Source organism: Gopherus flavomarginatus, chromosome 4 (assembly GCF_025201925.1).
Source record: "Gopherus flavomarginatus isolate rGopFla2 chromosome 4, rGopFla2.mat.asm, whole genome shotgun sequence".
NCBI lineage: Eukaryota > Metazoa > Chordata > Testudines > Testudinidae > Gopherus > Gopherus flavomarginatus.
The window spans coordinates 71513079-71528794 of NC_066620.1; the positions used below are offsets into that span (position 1 = coordinate 71513079).

The 15716-nt window shown below is 41.8% G+C and overlaps 1 pseudogene; it reads right to left on the bottom strand.

The window, feature by feature from the left end:
* Window positions 1-10986: 10986 nt before the first annotated feature.
* Window positions 10987-13611, bottom strand: LOC127050056 (uncharacterized; annotated as a pseudogene).
* Window positions 13612-15716: the final 2105 nt, after the last annotated feature.

The following is a 15716-nucleotide window of genomic DNA, read 5'->3' on the forward strand; positions in this document are numbered from 1 at the left end:
CAGCAATTGAGTACTGATTTACAGAGGGCTAGAATGGAATTTTCCTCCATTTCATGGCCTTCATTTTGAAGATAGACATGAAAGAGAGTTTTTTGAAACACATCCTGCTCCACATCAGAGATTAGGACCTGTTAAAAAGATTGCTGTAGAGAAGATGTAATTTCAAGGGGAAAGGGAACAAAATACCTGTATTTGAAAAAAAGAAGCAAGAAAGAAGTTAACTGGGAACTGGAAGGAAGATGAAAACAATCTTAGCAAGTGAGGTTCACAGACACTTTCCTTCAAGCACTGTAGTATGACTTGATATAATGGTTAGGTTAGAAGAAGAGGGGAAAGTGGTAACAAGAAAATTCAAACTATTGTGCTATTTTATTATTTAGTATTGCAGTAGTGCCTAGATGTTTCAGTCAGGGATCCAAAAAGCACAGCTCCCCTGCCCTAAACATCTTGCAATCCAGTAAAGAATGTATTTTGTAAAGATAATTTACCTGATTACTAGTTCTTCTGACAGGAGGAACAATTAATTGTTCTTTGTTTGAACACTTTACAAGCTAAGCAGAAGCATCCCTTTCTCTGAACTCCGATGACAAAGGAGTGCGTTGTTTCTGAAAAGTCACCTGGGGAAAACATATTTCTGTTTTATTTCACCAGAGAGTGTTTACAAGTGATTTGTATGGGGATTCTGAAATGTCAGGTTTCCAGGTGAAACCAAAGATCTTTCCCCATGGCTAGCAGGCCATGCAGGTCCAGTCCCAGATCCAGATGTGAAGTTCAGCTGGTTTACAAGTCATGACTCATCTATTTCCAAAGCAGGTGCAACAGAATATAGAACTGCTATTAATATACAAAGAATAGATTAAAATAGAGCTGTACACCAGTGAAGATACTCACAAGAAAGAAAACTGCTGTAATCAGATTTTATTTCAGCAGGGACAGAATTCAATTCAAGTCACCTGAAGCAAAATATAAGCGTCACTAACCTGGGGCTCACTCAGCTCCTAGAGGATGGGGTCCAACCTTCTTACACGTATTCTTCTCCTTCTTCCTCTCCAGCTGTCCTTCTTATGGCTTTACTAGTGAATCCCTGTGCAAAGAGGGGGGATCCAGAGCTGGATTTAACTCCATGTGTACTGGGGACTCCTGCACAGGAGGTTAGCTGTCCAATGGATTATTTTGTGCTAGTAAGCTGTTGTATATATGTACTCCAAACAAAAAGTTCTGTTGTGTTGCAGTTAAGGTTACTGCAAGGTAAAAACCAGCTATGCTGTTTTTTCTGGTAGGGAGGGGAGGAAATATCCATTTAAAGAAGCCTTATTTAACACTCCCAAACAGGCTATGCATCCAAATTAAACTCCACTCCCCTCCACTCCCAACAAATCTAAACCCAAAAATGTACACCGCACCCAAACCTCTGACACCATGATGACACTGTGCTCATCAGAATTCTAGTGCAAAATCTGAACACCAGTTAGATTCAGAGAGGCTGGGAAGAATGTGTGTGTGGTGCAGGGGGGAAGGAGCTAGTTCTGGCCAGACTGTGAGGAGCACACCTCCTAGTTGTATTCTTCTGAACCCCAGCTTGCACACCAAGCTTTGTTCACCAGCTTCACAAAGCACAGATGGTTCATCAAGTGAAGTCTGGCAGAGGGGAAAGAAGATACACTTTGGGGGCCTGTGGGTATTTCTGCAGGATGGGAAAAAGAAATCTTATGGGCAGGTGGGATGGGAAAGCATAGGTGACCCACTGGATGTTACCAGTCCCCTTATGTGCCAATGCACAGTGGACTGGAGTTTTTACAGCCACAAGCTATAGAGCCTTGCCTCTTTAGCTACAACTGTAGAAACTCATGCTTTTAGCTGCGTATGTTCCCCATTTCAATCCCCAGCACGTTGGCAAGTAAGGGTGGCACTCCCACATACATGTGGAGGCATAGATTTAGGGAGGATGGCCCTCTAACTTCTTCTCCCAGTAGGAATCTCCCCCTTTCACCACTCAAGCCCTTTTCTTACTTCCCTGCCACAGACACATGCAACTACCTGTTCACCCTGCTATTAAGAAGGCCCCCTGAATCCTCCTCAGTCACAGCTCCCTGATGGATTACTTGCTGGTGGTGGAGAAGGTGTTCCCCTTTTTCATGAGTCATCCAGTGGCAGCAGAGGGAGAAAAGGGATATTGAATCAAGCTTGGAATTACTATCCCCATACTTGAGCCCGATATAACCAGGATGGGCAGGAAGAGTGTTCCTAGCCTCTGTTTGCCAGACGCTGGGAATGGGCGACTGGGGATGAATCACTTGATGATTACCTGTTCTGTACATTCCCTCTTGGGCACCTGGCACTGGGAAATGTCAGAAGACAGGATACTGGGCTAGATGGACCCTTACTCTGACCCAGTGTGGCCATTTTTATGTTCTTAATCATTCTTCTCCTCTCTCAGCCTTTTTCTACCATAAGAGGCAGTACAGAAAAGCAACAGGGTCTAGTGGATAAGAGACCTATATCCATTCCTAACTCTAATGACTTGCTATGTGAACTTGGGCAAGTCACTTCCCCTCTCTGCACCTCTGTGCCCCACCACTTTCCTTGTCTTGTCTAGTCAAGTCAGAATGTAAAGTCTTTGGGGCACAGACAATCTCACTAGGTGTCAGTGTGGTGCCTAACACAATGGGGCTCTTGTCTTGTTTAAGGACTCTTTGCTACTGGAATACACATAATTAGTCATCATCATACAAATACAATTAGAAAAATCTTTGGTAAGACACTGTCTGGGGTAGTCCCAGAAAAGGAGGCAAGGTTGTGTTGCCAAAACAGCTCTTCGAGGTCTTCTGCAGCCCCTCTAGCCTGGTGTCAGGCAGCAGAGATGTAGAAGATGACCAAGGCTGTGAAGGGTCAGAGATGCTCTGACAGCCTGTCTTCAGGAGGGTGGATTCCATCTCTCCAAAGCCAGGCTTTGTGGATGGTTCAGGAGGGTGAATTTCACCCTTTTTTCAGACATGAAGCTCAGCCATGCAAAAGGAGATTCCTATAAATGACTAGTGTGGATGCTGCCTCCAGCATACCCTTCACAGTATGGAGTAGCCCTGCACCCCACCATTAGTTCCTTTCTGGGTCTCTCAGGAACTTTCCCCCCTCCAGAGTATTTAAAACAAAATTCCCTTTCTGAGGTCTAATCTACTGAGTCTTTACAAATGATTTCTGGCAGTCTTCTAAGCCCAAAACCTTCCCTCTTGGCCACACAGTCCTCCTTCAGGGGCTTATGCAGTGGTTCTTCCTGGTCCTTTGAATTTGCCTTCTACCAGTTCCACACAGGCTGTCAGAGACTTTTAAGGACCAGAACTCAAAACAAAACCTTCATAACAGTCCTGTCTCAAAGGCATCCCTGCTGAGGTGCAGTCTCCCAGCCCCTTCCTACACAGTATGCATGCCAGGACACAACCCTTTAGTCCTTTCTATACTGGGACATCTCCCCTAGTGTCTCAGGGGCTCCTGCAACAACCTTCCTACTCCATCTCAGGTCTCTGTTTTACCCAAAGTGACCTTTATTTTCCCCCATCTCCCCTTAAAGGGCCAGCCACCCAGTGACAGTGACTAAGTGTGGAATTTTCAAGAGCTCTTAAATTTAGCAGCTCTAGTCCTATTTAAAGTCAATAGGACTTGGAGTTCTAAATTGCTTAGGTCCTTTTGAAAATCCCACTCCAAATCTACTGCTGCTGTCCAAGTGCTAGTAAGCAGCCACAACAGGCAGCTATCTTTGGTGACCTTTAATTGGAGAGCATTGAAAGAAGAAACATCAAGTAATAACATACCTTCAGCCTGGAAGGTTAATATTTATTTTCTCTACCAGAAAAAGGGAAGAACAAACACAGTTTTTTGTGTTTGAATATTTGTCTCTGCACTTATTGTATCCATAACCAGGCATTGCTATAAAATGTTTATGAATGTACATTAAATATTAATGGTAATTGAACTCTATTTTAACTTGGCTACATGTTTTCAATTAATATCCAAGAGGGATATTAATAAATATAGCACACTCAAGTAGCAGTTTAAACTGGGTCAGAGTATCAGGAACAGCCTCTAGTCTTTTGACTAGATTCAGTCAGGCTTCCAGTATGGGTCCTCAGGTAATTCTTATTGATAAAGATTACTATCATCATCACGGTCTGTGACATGCCCGGGGTAAGATCCAGACTAAAGATTAGTTGTATCCCCTTGCCCGCTAACCTGGGATGCCTTTTTACTGCTTTACTACTGTAACCATCATGCCTGCTCTGCTCATCCACAGCCTCCAGCATGTAAGTCACTCCCAGCTACATTGTGTAAGTGCTGCATCCAGCCACTCATGAATTACACTGCAGGGTGACCCCAAAACACTCCCAGTCCCAGATTTCCCCCCAGAAGTGTAGATCTTGTACTGCCCAGCCCTTCCCTGGACCATTCAAGCTTATATAAAGTTTGTCTTTTAATTAATAAAAATGATATGTGCATTCTTGTTGTCTCAAATACTTCAGTTCAAACACACTAGATTAGATAAAACAAGTTTATTAACTACAAAGAGATGGATTTTAACTGAACACAAGTAATGAGGCATAAAAAGTTAGAATTAGCTACTAGAAAAATAGAAGTAAAATGCAAGTAGTGCCTAAGAACCAGCTATGGTAGGTTCAGTCAGGATTCCTTCCCTCTGGCCCAGTTCAACACTGCTTCTTTCATTCTTCAGGTGTTATGCATGTGTAACCCTTCTGCCCCTCTGAATTGGCAGCAACAAGGGCCAGGTTCAGTATCCAGGGGTTCTGTTTCAATAACACCATGCATAACCGGCTCGAGCCCCCACCCAGTGACCTGGGACACTTACATACACCCCCCTGGGCGCCTCTAGGAGGCAATACTTCCCCTCTCGCAAGCACGGAGTCTGAGTGTAGCAAAATCTTTTTAATAAAGGAAGGAAACAATGCGGCATCCCACTGGAGAAACACCACAAACAGGATTATAACACAAACCATAAACAAACAAAAAAAACCCCACCCCCAGGTACGTTTGGCAATGTCCTTTTCTCCTTAGGGTCTTAAGTCCAATCACCCCAAAGTCCAACAACCCAAAAGTCTCTGGTCAGTTGCACCCCAGAATTTGAGAGTTTATCTGCAGAGTTTTACCCTCCTACCCCAGCCTGGGTGGAAAGGGAGGGGAAGTCCACACAGGGTGTTAAGGGGCACCTTACGTGGGCCAGGGCCAACTGCTCCACCTCTCTGTGGAGTTCTGCTGCAGCCTTCACCATGACCAACTCCACCACACCAGCTGTGCCGCTCCTCCAGCTGTCCCTGCAAACCGCTTCACTCTGCTCACTGTTCCATGGGCTGCCCTAACACGCTGCAAACTGCTCTGCTCTGCTCTGCTCTGCCAGTCGCTTAACAATAGGTCTTCAGGCTCCCCCACTAGTTAACACAGCACTCCTTGATCTCAATTCAGCTCTTTCAGTGATTTCAGCTCTTAGTAGGGGAGCCCTGGTGCTGGTGCACCATTGGCCCAACATGAATTCAGCTCAGCAGTCTCTAGATAGACTCCTAATAGAGTTAAAAATTAGCTCTACTCTTTAACGTTGGAGAGAGGAGGATGTGCAATTGGTGTTCCAGGCCCTCAAAAGGGGCCCATACCACCAGGTACACACACCAATCCCCAATCTCTCTCCATTCATGGAGTTTTGGAACCCATGTCCCATGTTTAGCAAGTACCACCCAACTGAGGTTGAGTCATTTCTGTCACAAAGCAGTCCCATCCCAAGCTGCTGTGGGGTTATGCTAAGTGTGTGGGGGGGGCCGCATGCCAATGCAAATTCTTAAAATTCTTTCCACACTCTCTACAATTCACCACCAGATGTCAGGGTAGTGCTCATCCTGACTCTGTTTACACATGCCATGGACAGAGAAAAGGGGTCCATTGGAGGTGTTTCTGCCCTTCCTTTTTAATAGTCCTTTCTCACCTTTGGGAAGAATCTTCAGCTGGGAACAGGGAGACAGGCAGACTATGTAGATGGGAACCCATGCTGTTTCTTTGCTAAGATATATACATACTTTTTTGCCTGTGCCCCTTTTCCTGCCAATGAATAGCAGGTGATGACCCATTTGACTTTGTTTACATCTGGCTGGGGCATCAGCTTGCCCTTTGTCTCTGAGGAACTGATTTGGCCACTCCCTAGACTTGTTTTAGTAACACCATACAGTGGCATATTATAACTTTACATACAATGTTGCCACACATATTTTACCAGGACAATAATGATCAGCAAATTCATGAGTTTTCAAATGATACCTCACAAGGATTACTACAATAGTATGCAAGGGGTGAATACAGGAGTACAGACAGGCACACAGTTGCAGTTCAGGATAACTGCACCTGTAGTTCCCCCTCCATTGTCCAGCAAGGGCACTATTCTAAGCTCCTCGCTCCTCAGCTGTCATCTCTCTTGGGTAGAGAATTGCATCTCTCTCTCTCCTAGTCTGTGGCTGACAATGATACATAAACTTAATACAGTGAGATCTCTCAACGATATTGCAGGAAATTGCCACGTTGGTCACAATCACACCCACTTATTTGGCAGAGAAATAATTAAAAATATACTACGTCAAGCAAATGTGTGTGTTACCCTCAATATATTTACTTCATATTTTTATTCTTGCTTATATTTAGCATACTAGGCTAAATCCTTGGTTGGTATTAGTCAGCCTGGATTCAGTTAAGCCAATGGAACTCTGCTGATTTACATCAGCTGAGGATCTGGCCTGCATTATTAAAAATATTGAGTTGGACTTCTGCATGTGGACCAGATATTAGGCCTCCTGATTACCCTTCAGGCTTGTATTAAACTCCCAAGGTTACAGCTTTTTTCTGACCTTGGTTTGGTAAATCCTGTCACCACCCAAGAGAAAAACTACCTCTTGCAAATCCTGGAAAAACTCACTTGGGAAGTTTTCCCTGACTCCTCCCAGCTTTTCCACCTCTCCCTTGGGGAAGCCAAGAAAGAAAACAAACAAAAGGGAAACCCAGCTAATTGAAAAACATATGCACAGACCTTTTAAGACACAAAACCAATCAGGTTTTTTTAAAAAGGTAAATGTTATTAAAAAAAAGAAGGGAACACATCTGGAAAATCAGACTATTGCTAGATTTTATAAAGCAACTGACAAGGGGTTAAACACAAAGAATGGCTCCCTGGGGTCCATCTTAACATCACAAAAGAAAACAAAATCACCTGGACTTAGCACAGAGGAAATCCACAAGCCAAAATAAAGAAATAAACCTGATTGCATCTATCTAAATCAGGGGTAGGCAACCTATGGCACGAGTGCCGAAGGCAGCACACGAGCTGATTTTCAGTGGCACTCACACTGCCCGGGTCCTGGCCACCGGTCCAGGGGGCTCTGCATTTTAATTTAATTTTAAGTGAAGCTTCTTAAACATTTTAAAAACCTTATTTACTTTACATATAACAATAGTTTAGTTATATATTATAGATTTATAGAAAGAGACCTTCTAAAGCAAAACCTTAAATTAGAGTGAATAAATGAAGACTCGGCACACCACTTCTGAAAGGTTGCTGACCGCTGATCTAAATATTCCCTGTCCCAGTGAATCCTTCTAGGTATGGAAGATGATTTTTTCATACCTGATTCAAACTTTATACAGCATTCCCGCTCATTTACATTTTCAAAACTGTGCACTGGCTGAGGCAGTAGTCCTGTGCATGTGGCAGTGGGCTATGATTGTGTAATTAAAGAGTTAAGCAGAGTGTATACACAGTGTCATTCCCTGACTTTTGAATGCTTCTTCATGAAACCTTATATTTCTTTTGAGCCTGATTTTCCTCTTGCATATACGAGTGGAAGTTAGAAATCACTTATTTAAACTTATTTAAAGTCAGTGGCTTTCCATCGGTGTAAAATAACTGTTTAAGAGGTGAATCAGGCACTTTATATTTGTCCTCACAATAATGTTGTAATCATTCAGTCTTCTCTGAGATTTAAAGTATATAAGGGAATGTTATAAATATATGGAACAGTGATCGTTTATAATCAAATGAACATCTGTTCTGACACTGATTGAACAGCTTGTTTATACTTTGAGGGCAAGCATTGTTTAATAGAGTGGTTCAAATGCATTGTCATTCTTTCAGTAGGGATGTAGAATCCTCTTACCAGATGGACACAGTTCTGTATGTCAGTGATTTGATTACACACAATTTAACAGCTGTGTGGAGGTTTGAATAATTTGCATGAACAAATATCTTGTAATATTGTAGTCTTAAAGTGTTGTTCTCTGATCTTTTCACCGAGAGATTTAAGAAAGTTGATATGCTATTTATTTCAGTGAATGTGTTAATATGTAACATATGTTCATGTTGTTCACCTTTACATTTCAAAATTATCAGTCCATTAATTGGAATACAAATGTGCAATGCACCTATCTTATCAATTTTTCACTGTAACATCATAGGAAATCTGACTGTGGAAAGATGATTTTCTGTCAAATTGCTCTGTAAGAACACATCTGATAAGAGACCATTTTGGAAGGGTACTTTTGGTTTGTTCGTAGTGAACTCCCTTTGGGCACAAAAGGTGAAAAAGCAAAACTCCATTCACTTCAGTGAAGCTAAATTTCATGTAAAGAAATTTCCTGATCATGAAAAAAAAATCATCGAGTTTGCCCATGTGAATTCCTGGAATAAAACTGTAATAAAGAATCAGCTTGGAGTCTCTGGATGAGTATTACTTATGCATGTGTAGTGGAGACTTGGTCTTTGTAGAACCTGCTTTGTATCAGGATTCTCTAACACAACTCACTTAAGACTAAAACATCCTTATTAATGGTGCAAGATTTGGACATGAAGCTCTTAAGATGACATCTCAGCCTGTACTGATAGTGGGTAATACCTTGTATACTGATTAACAATAAGCAGCTTTTATAATGAAGTATGATTTTTAATAAGGAAATAGTGTGTGGAACCATGTCACAGGGCATGAAGGTGCCATCTTCCAAAAGATTAGTTACCTACCTTGCTCCAAATAATAAAGATCTATCAGACCCAGGTACATAAGTCTACCAAATGACATGACATTAACTCTTGAGCCCATTCAGGCAATACACCATCTCACCTTATAGACTAAAATATAAAATGCTTCAGCAAAAGGCAAACCATTAGTCTCACCACATCAGCACTATTGATCTTCACCTGAAGGAAAGAGGCTCATAAGAAGTTTGTAAATTGTTCTGCAACTGTATAATTTCATAATAACATGGATGAGTTAGGGTGAAGGGACAGAAGTGTACAGACAGGCCTTCCCCTGATCCCTTCAGCACACAAAAGAACCAGACTTAGGTCTTATCAGCACCACAAATGCTTTGCCGGTATAACTGTATCAGCAGAGCCCCCTACGTATACACAGTTTGTGGAAACAGGAGGAGTTTTTCTATCTGCATAATAACATCACCTCCCTGAATGACATTAGCTGTGCTGTCAAAAGCACTCTGTCAGCATAGCTGCATCTGCACCTAGGAGGTTGCCAGAAGAGCTATGTTGACTAGAAGATGTGGTTTTTTTCACACCCCTGTCTGACATCGCTATGCTAACAAAACTTTGTAGTGTAGAGCTGACCTTAATCTAGTCCTAGTGATCCCTGAGGTGCCAGGCTTTGGGTTAGGCAGTGTGCACAGTAGAGTTGGGGGGGAGGGGTGACAATAGCCCCACCCACCCTCCAAGCCTTTTAGGTTAGGCAGCATATACTGGGAGCAATGCTCATTACTTTAAAAAGAAGTAGTAAGCAGTGGTAGGGATCACACTTCCCCCAGCTACCCTAAGGCATATGAATCATAGAACTGGAAGGGACCTCAAGAGATCATCTAGTCCAGTTCCCTGCACTCATGGCAGGACTAAGTATTATCTAGACCGTCCCTCAATGGTGACATTATCGGCACTGTGTAGTAGACAGAATGTCTCATGACATCACCACACTTGGGAACACCCCTGTCTGCTCCCACCATAGGTACCTTTGCCCCTAAGAGCCAAACTATAACCCCTCCCACCCCATAACAGATCTCTGTTTGCTGCTATTTACACCCCCAATATTCTACTGACTTTAATGAGGTGGCACTGGGGTAACAAACAGCAGATTTCATCCCACTGTTTTTTCTTAATTTTGAACATATTGAAATGTGTTTTGATGTGTCACAGTAGGTTTTATTTGGTCTCTGCTGGCACTCACTATCCACAGACATTATACAGTAGAGCTGGGATAATCTCTAGGGTAATTTAGTTTATCTTCCTGCATCACTGGTTCTTATGCAATCCCCAGTCATTTACCTTGATTGCATGCAATGATAGATGAAGGAAGGTGTGGAATTGCTAACTTTATAATTTTATAAGGCATATTCAGTATTCATGGCACTGTGTAATCAGATACCTAAGCCAAACAAATAACATCTCTGCCACTGAAAGCTTACATTCATAAGAAACTGTATGCACAAAGCTATAAACACAAAGTGCTATAAAGTTATTTCAGCCACTCAGCTTATCATTACACTTACATATTTTCTATTATTTAGTAGATCTGAGTAAAATTTTGTGGTTTCACGTTGCCGTGGTTCCAGTAGCCCTTGTTCAAGGTTTCTCGTTGTTGTTTGGTGGTGGTGGGGGAGGGTTCCAGTTTGTCTGAGTCTCCGCTTTGAATTTTTGGTTCAAATATCCAAAAAATCTAAAAGCAAACCCAGTAACAACCTCATATTGCAAGACCATAAAGTTAGAAGTTGGAAACATCTTTTGGATGGTCCTTGAGCAAGGACATGGTGTCACCTTTGTCCGGCTTGTCCTTGTCCGTCCTTCCATGAATGCGAGTTGGCACCACATCATTCCGCTTTGTTGTGCACATGTTCTTTCCATTTCAGGCCAAAGAGTTTTGTCGTGGAATCAGTCCAGCACGTTTTCAGTCTACCCAATGGTCACTTGTGGTCTCTGGGGATCCAGTCATTGATGAGAGTTGTCCACCTATTGTTTGCCTGCGGATTACATGACCCATCCATCTCTGCTTTGCATCATACAACACCTGCACTACATCGGTCACCTCTGTACGCCTTCTGATCTTCTCATTTGATATATGATCATGGAGCGATATCTTGCACATTTGCCTTTCCATTTCTTTCTGGGTGACAGTAAATTTTTCTTCTTCCGCTTTCATCGTTGACCAGATTTCTGCTCCATGTATCATTGCTGGTAGAGCAATGGAGACAAACAGTTCTTTTCTTTTCTTCATAGGCAGTTCATCATCTGTTAGAGATGTCTTTATTTTGTTGAAACTTGCCCATCCAGCCTTTCTCCTCCTACTGCATTCCCCTTCAAATGAGTTGTCTCTGGCCCAGCTGACCCAGATAAATATATGGCCTCCTCGATTACTTTCCCATTTACAGTGATGATTCCTGCTGCACAATGCTCATTCCACATCCACTTTGACGTGTTCACTTCCAAACCAATATCATGTGAAAGTGTGCTGCAATTTGTTCTCCAGTTCCGTGATGTCCTTTGACAATATTATAGTCATCAGCTAAGAGAAGACGTGTTAACTGTTCTCCGTCAATTCTGGTTCCTTCTTCCCAGTTCAGTATTTTGAACAGCAACTCCAGTATTGCTGCAAACAGCTTCAGTGAGATTGTGTCGCCTTCTCTGACTCCTCTATGTATAGTAATAATGCAGAGGACATTGAATAATGTTATCTCTGATGAACAATTGCAGTTAGTTTCTTCCAGAAGGTCAATGTACCTCAGGTCGATTCCAATTTCATTGAGCGCATTGAGTACAGCATTAATCTCCACCGAGTTGAATGTCTTTTTGTAGTCGACAAATGCAATACACAATGGTACTTTGTATTCCTTGCATTTTTCAATGCGCTGCTGAAATGAGTGGATATGATCAATTGTTGAATACCCTTAGTGGAAACTAGCTTGTTCTTTGCTTTCGTACATTTCATGATCCTTCTTAATCTGATTAAGTATGACGAGGGTGAAGACCATATACACGTGTGAGAGGATTGTGATTGGACGGTAGTTGCTCAATTCTTCTGGGTCACCTTCATCAATAATATTGTTTTCAATTTCTTCCATGCATCTTGAACACGCTTGCTATTGCTGTAGATGATGAACAATTGTGTCAACACTTTGAAGAGAGTATTTTCCCCTGCTTTGAGATATTCCAGACAAATATTGTCCATGCCTCGGCTCTTCCGTCTCTTTATTTTATGAACTGCATATTCAATTTTTTCCCCCATGAAGTTGGGAATTTCTTCTGTAGCCTGCTGCCTTGACGGTGTACACTGGACATTGATATGCGAGGAGCAGAGATCATTGTAGAATTTTGTACGTATTTTATTCATCTTGCTCCTTTACGATATCCTTTCACCATATTCATCTTTCAGCACTGCCTGGATAACCTGTTTCAGCCTAACACTCTTTCTACATTCTTCAGACTCTAATTCTTTTCAGCCGCCTCTGTCAATTTCTTCCTTATAAAGTCTTCATAGTTTTCTTTGATCTTCACGCAAATTTCTTTGTACAGTGTCCTGTATTCTTCGCCCATTTTTCCTTCTAATTTCATGTGCTCCCTCCTCGCCAACAGATTAACAGTTTTTCCTTGCTGATCCTCTGCTTGCATCATAGCATTTTCAATGCCTTCGCCTTCTTAGCTGCTGAGATTATTTGTGAGATAAGCTCTTCATAGTCCTCATCGATGTCCTTGTTGACCTTATACTTGAGGTCCATTTCATTCACTTCCTGTGCTAACGCCTCTTGATTGAAGTGGCATATTCACTTCGGTTTCGGGTTCTCTTGACTAGGCATTGTGTGCAACATACGATGGTCTGAGCCTGTGCAAATGATTCATTCTCCTATTATCACTACATCATTGAAGACTCTTCTGGTGTCTGTCAATACATAGTCAATCTGATTCAGTGACTTCATCTGGGCTTTTCCACATCCACTGCCAATGTTGTTCTTTTTGAAATATCATATTCATTATGTGGAGATGGTTTGCCTCTGTGAATGCAATCAGACATGCTCTGCGGTCATTTCTCATACCTTTACTGAATTTTCCTATGTACTTCTCATTTTCATTCTCCTTTCCACCTACTATTGCACTGAAGTCCCCTTGGATGATGATGTAGGTTGATCTTTTTTGCAGTACCTCCTGCAGCTCTTTGTAGAAATGTTCCTTTTCTTTGTCTTCCACTTGCTGCATGGGAGCATACACCTTAATAATTTTAATTGTACTCCTTTGTTTTATCTGAAGCGTGAGAACTTTTCTCCTGGGTGATATGATGTCGCAGCTGACTATCCTTGGGATTGTTTCTTACCTGACAATGAATTCACCACAACCAGTCCCTGCTCCATTGTTGAATGATCTTCCTAGGAATACTTGCTCTTCACTTTCCCACTGTGCAGTGTTCTTGTTTCGCATATCTCAATGACATCTGCTTTTATTTATTTTGTGACTTCAATGTAAGTATTGATGTATGGATCAGATGATAGTTTTCTTGTGCTGTGACTTGCAACAAATAGTTGGACTATTCTTTTAGCCATTTTCTGATTTTTGTTCCTTGCTTCCCCAGGCTGTGAGTGTTGGTCAGGTCGATGCATGAGTCTGTGCTCAGTTTCCCAGTTTATTCTGCTTTGTGTGGCTTGTTGGGAGAAGAATTTTGCTGCAGTGCATTCGGGGTGCCAGTCCTTGTGCCCTGTAGCTGCGGTACCCCCTCCACTTGGGCCATGTAGCCCTAGAGTAATAAAGATACTGTTGGACTCCCTACTACCCTGGACGCTAGCTCAACACCTTCTTGGCTTGGTAAGATGTGCCAGAACATATGCTCTGCTGTACTTCGCTATCGAACCCCGTTCACCCCCACACCAACACTGAGGTAGGGAGGTAGGATTTTGTGGGGGCATGATATAATACCCCTGAAACAGATATTGAGATGATGATTCTCTTGCAGAGATCTACATGCAGTCTGTCTGATTGAAACCTTCTCTCTCCCCAGCACTTGTATGTGAGGTTGGATTTCATGAAGTCTGGCCAAGGTTTGCATGAAGCTTGGCCCAGTCTCACCCAAAACTTTGTGAACCTCTGTGTGCCTTTTGGTGAACCTGAGTCAAGTGCAGAGTTATTAACCAGCACAAAGGCAGGGCAAGTCTCAGTGGTTTTTGTACGGTTCCATTACTAATCAAAGTGCTTCCTAGTATGAGAGCCAATACTTCTCATTGTGTCTACACTGACTAGAGGAAATAGAGAATTTCCCTCGTATGATTTTCTTCTAATGAACTTCTCCCAGATATTTATAGATGGTGGCCATGTTACCTATCCATCTCTGGAAATGGGAGGTAGGAGAGAAGGGGAAAGATCATTTCCTCCCTGTTCCCCTGCAGTGATGCCTGCAATCTCAAATAAACAAAATGTGAAGAAAGATTCTTTAACCAACATTTTTTAAATGGTTGCTTGTGGATTGGTGGGAGCTTGCTTGGGGGAGCTTGTACATTCTCCAGTTCAAATTAACCCAGCCTTAGTATGCACTGGAGTGTGGGAGTAGCAATGGGTAGGGGAGTAGAAAGATATATTGACTTAATAGGAAAGAAGTCAGTAGGCAAGGGGTTGGAGAAATGAATAGGCTTGGAAAAATATTCAAACACTTGGATTCTGATCCAGACAGAATTGCTATGAAAAGGGCCAGATTCCAAAATGATATAAGTAGATGTATTTCCATTTGATTCAAAGGAGCTGTGTTGATTTACACCATCTGGGAACCTGGGCCTTTAAGTATCATTCATCATTAGTTCACAGATTAATTTACATTTGGGGGAAACATAGGCTAGCTCAAGAGTGTGCTATCGGCACGATATATTTAACAACCCAAGGTAGTTGGATTGAATCCTGCCTGGGTTGGTAGCTACAGAAAGTTAGTGTCTGGCTTACAAAAGCAGCAATTTGGAGTTTTGTAAAAATATGTCAATTCCATGGTGTTTAACACTATATATATAAGTAGTGCGGTTATCTGATGATTCCTTAGTATCAACCAGTCTATATAGCATTTCTGATCTTTTCCAGGTTGCTCTGCAAACTTAGCTAATAGTTATACTAAATATTTAAGAGTTTTGCAATACCGAACCTCAGCAATCTCACATTTTATTTGCTCATCCAGGCCTCAAAGCCTGCATATTTAATAAGCATTTAAATAATTAAAGTTTGAACCTGCAGGGCTTTCCTTGGTGGTTTCTGAAAAGAGAGGAATTTAATGGGAAAAATCAACCTTAATTGCACTATCTTAAACGGAAAAATGATTTGTCAATGTGCATTACCATATTTTATTTGTCAACATAAAAATCTTTCAATGAACATTCCTGGAAAGATCTTGTTGACTGGCATACTGAAGCAAACATAGGTAAATTTCAAAAGCAGATCTGGGTGAACCATATTACATTATTGACACCTCAGCTTTTCATGCCTTGTTCAGACTAAAAAGGTAAATATAAACCCAGAACTCTGAACTATCATTAATTTGTGAGATTGGACTGTATCAAGCTGGCAACCAGCTAATTAGACTGAGTTTTCATTCAAGTCTCAGCTGAAAATCTAATCCTCTGGGCTTTTGTTAAAAACAAATTCCATTTATGGGAAAAAGCATATTGCATTTTTGAAC